The following is a 3,337-nucleotide window of genomic DNA, read 5'->3' on the forward strand; positions in this document are numbered from 1 at the left end:
CAGAAACTTCCATACAGATGGTGATTTAATGCAGTGTGTTATGTCATAGTACAAACAAACAGTGGTAGTTTGTCTTGCTTTACAGAAAACTTTCTGTGTAGCAAATGAGGAGTGCTAGCTGTATTAGCCAAAATACAATTATTCATCAACATTTTTATTGTGCCCGTTGTTTCTCCCATCACACACACACACACAATTACATTCACACAATATAAAACTTGACAAAACAGTCATTCCTTTTGAATGCTAGCACAATTGCTAGCATTCCAGGTAAGAGAATTTTTCAAAATCTTTTTCAAACTCCCTCACCCTATACATCTACAAAACTAATCACTCACCTTCAGAGGATGTTATGAAACCAATTCCAATTTTTTACTTAAAAACAGGTGAGTAAAAGCACTAATCAAAAATTTAACCTGCCTTTCCTATATAAATCGTACTACTAGGTAACCCAACAGTAGGTGAAAGAGTCATCTCTAATAAAAGTATTTCAGCTAATAATTGAAAACCAAGTTAGAGCATCACCCTTTTTGTGACCCCCAGTGAATGATTTGAGGCAATGAGTGTCAATGTCTGCTAACATCAGAAAAACACTCAGACATATGGGTCCATGGAAGTAATCTGAGTCTGACCAAGCTCCTGGATCCAGCTGCTAATATTCAGGAAATATGGAGGATAAAACAGCGTGTTGAACTTCACCATGAGGATGTGATCGACAAAGTCCAGGCTGCGAAACACTTTAGTGAAATGGCCGAGGTTCTTCAACAAACTGTAAGGCAGAGACTAGCATGGAGGATAAGCCCATAGATCAAAAAGAGACATACAAGACATCGATTTTTTAATAGGCAAAATCAACTGTACTATCAAATGATGCATACTTAAGTGATAAAATCACAAAGAAGAAAGTGATTACCTTTGAAGAGGGGCAGGTCTGTGGGACAGGTCACCTGGAGGAGCTTCTGGAATGACTGGCAAAACTTTATATTTTGGCCTGAGTGGTAGTTAAGTGTTCAGCTTATAAAAATTCAGAGCTATATAATTCCTTTGTGTGGTTTTTCTGGATCTGCTTTTATTTTGTAATAAAAAAGAAAAAATATATCAGCCTTCTGATGGGAAGAAAAAAAAAACTAATACAGCTTTATTTGACACCTCATCGCTCACCTGGAAAATGGCACAGAGGCTCACAGGAGTATCTTCCCTGCGTGATTTAGGAGGATTACCATCTCTAAAATGAAGGACTCTTTGCCGTAAGTAGGACTTGAGTTTTAAATTCCTCACATATTTCCAAAGTACACAGCTGAGACTGGCCCTGTGGTTAGTTATCACATTCTGAGTCTGATATCAGCTTTACTAACAATTAAAAATCATACAAATATTTTACAGAAATTCTGCGTAAAACCTACACCTAGGTTCTGGCTATCAACTATGACAATATACTGGCTTCCCAGTTTCTATTCCTGTACTCTTACAATCCTCTCCACATTGCAACCAATATGGTCATTTTTTAAAACTAAATGAGAATGGTATGAGCACTTAAGGAAGAGGTCTGCTAGTGTCTTGTAAAGCAAAACACACCTGGTCTGAGACCCATCAATTCCATTTCCAGGGATTTACACAAGAGAAATGAAAGTACAGTCAGCCCTCCGTACCCATGGCTGTGGGACCTGCAGGTGCAGAGGATTGACTGTTCTACACCATTGTACATAAGGGTCTTGAGAATCTGAGGATTTTGGAATCCACAGGGGTCCTAGATCCAATCTCCTGGGATACGAAAGGACAGCTGTATATGATTATAAAAACATTTGTACATGAATTCTCTTCACAACTTTATTCATAATTGTGAAACACTGCAGACAGCCCAAATGTCCATTATAAACTGTGGTATGTTTATATAATAGAATATAACTCCAAAATAAAAAGGAATAAGTTACTGATACATGTAACCACATGGGTGAATTTCATAGAGTATCTTGAATGAAAAGACACTTTACACAAAAGAGCACATACTGTATGAATATATGGGAATTTCTACAACAGGCTACTTTAATCTATGGTGGGAAAAAATGCATATAGTAGTTTTCTCTGGGACAGTGGGTATGAATATTAATTGGAAAAGAGCACAAGGTTTCTGGTGCGATGGTAAAGATCTATATTTCAATAGGGATTTGAGTTGCACAGGCGGAAGTATTTTTCGAAGTCAGCAATTTATGCATATCGTTTTACATAAAATTTTCATTAAAATAAAAAGAACTAAAAACTCTGTCATCTGGGTGGATTTCCTTTGTCTTCTATTGCTAACTGATTTAATTGTGCCTAATGGTCTTGTAATGCAGTAAAAGGCTGAGAAGTTCTTCAACATTGTGTTCAATACTGCATGTAATCCTACCTTTTTGCAAGATATGGAATTTCACTTTGCAATTGACTTGGCTTTTATCCTGGCATCCAAAAATCAGTCAGGGGCTGATAGAGAAGGCACTCTGTAGGCTTCATAATCTCTAGTGGTGTTAAAGGGAAGGGATGCGTAAGTGGATAATAATTTTGTAAATAGAAGTTCATTAGTAAACATTTTCATGTTATGAGGACTTTTGCTTCTCTATGCACATAACTGTACTTTGGGGACTCCCTTAATGGAAACTTGGAGAGCAAATAAGGACTCCCTACATGCTTATTTCAAGCTCCTTCAGCGAGTGTTATTAAGACTAATTGATCCACTTGGCGGAATGTTGAACTATGACTCTACTTGAGCAACAAAAGTATTAACCTCCTTTAATACATGTGTCTTTTATTATCAAATAATTGAAACTCTTTACTCAAAGTCTACTGATTTACATGTTAATCTCATCTAAAAAACACCTTCACAGAAACTTTTAGAAAAATGTTTGGCCAAATATCTGGGTATAGTGCCTTACCCAAGTTGACACATAAAATTAACCATCATCACTATCACATGAAATTTAGTGAAATTTAGTACTGTTTGGAGGATCAAAGGAACTTACCTTTGAGAGTCAGGTAAACTTCAGTAGAAATCCACCTCCTATAATTGTGTGATCTTGGACACCATGTTACTGATTTCTTAACCTCTAAAAATAGGAATAAAATTTGCTCAGCTTAGTGGGATTATTGTGAGCATTAAATGAGTTAATTAATAATGTCTAACATATCATAGGAGCTGAATAAATATTATCATCATTAATTTACTTAAAATATATTAAGCTTTCTTTACCTATATTTTATAATTGAGATATTATACAATAGTTGTCTAAATGGGAAGGAAACTGAAAAAAGAAGGGATATATGTATATATATGGCTTGCTGTACAGCAGAAACTGACACAGCA

The sequence above is a fragment of the Eschrichtius robustus genome, chromosome 4 (assembly GCF_028021215.1).
Source record: "Eschrichtius robustus isolate mEscRob2 chromosome 4, mEscRob2.pri, whole genome shotgun sequence".
Taxonomy (NCBI): domain Eukaryota; kingdom Metazoa; phylum Chordata; class Mammalia; order Artiodactyla; family Eschrichtiidae; genus Eschrichtius; species Eschrichtius robustus.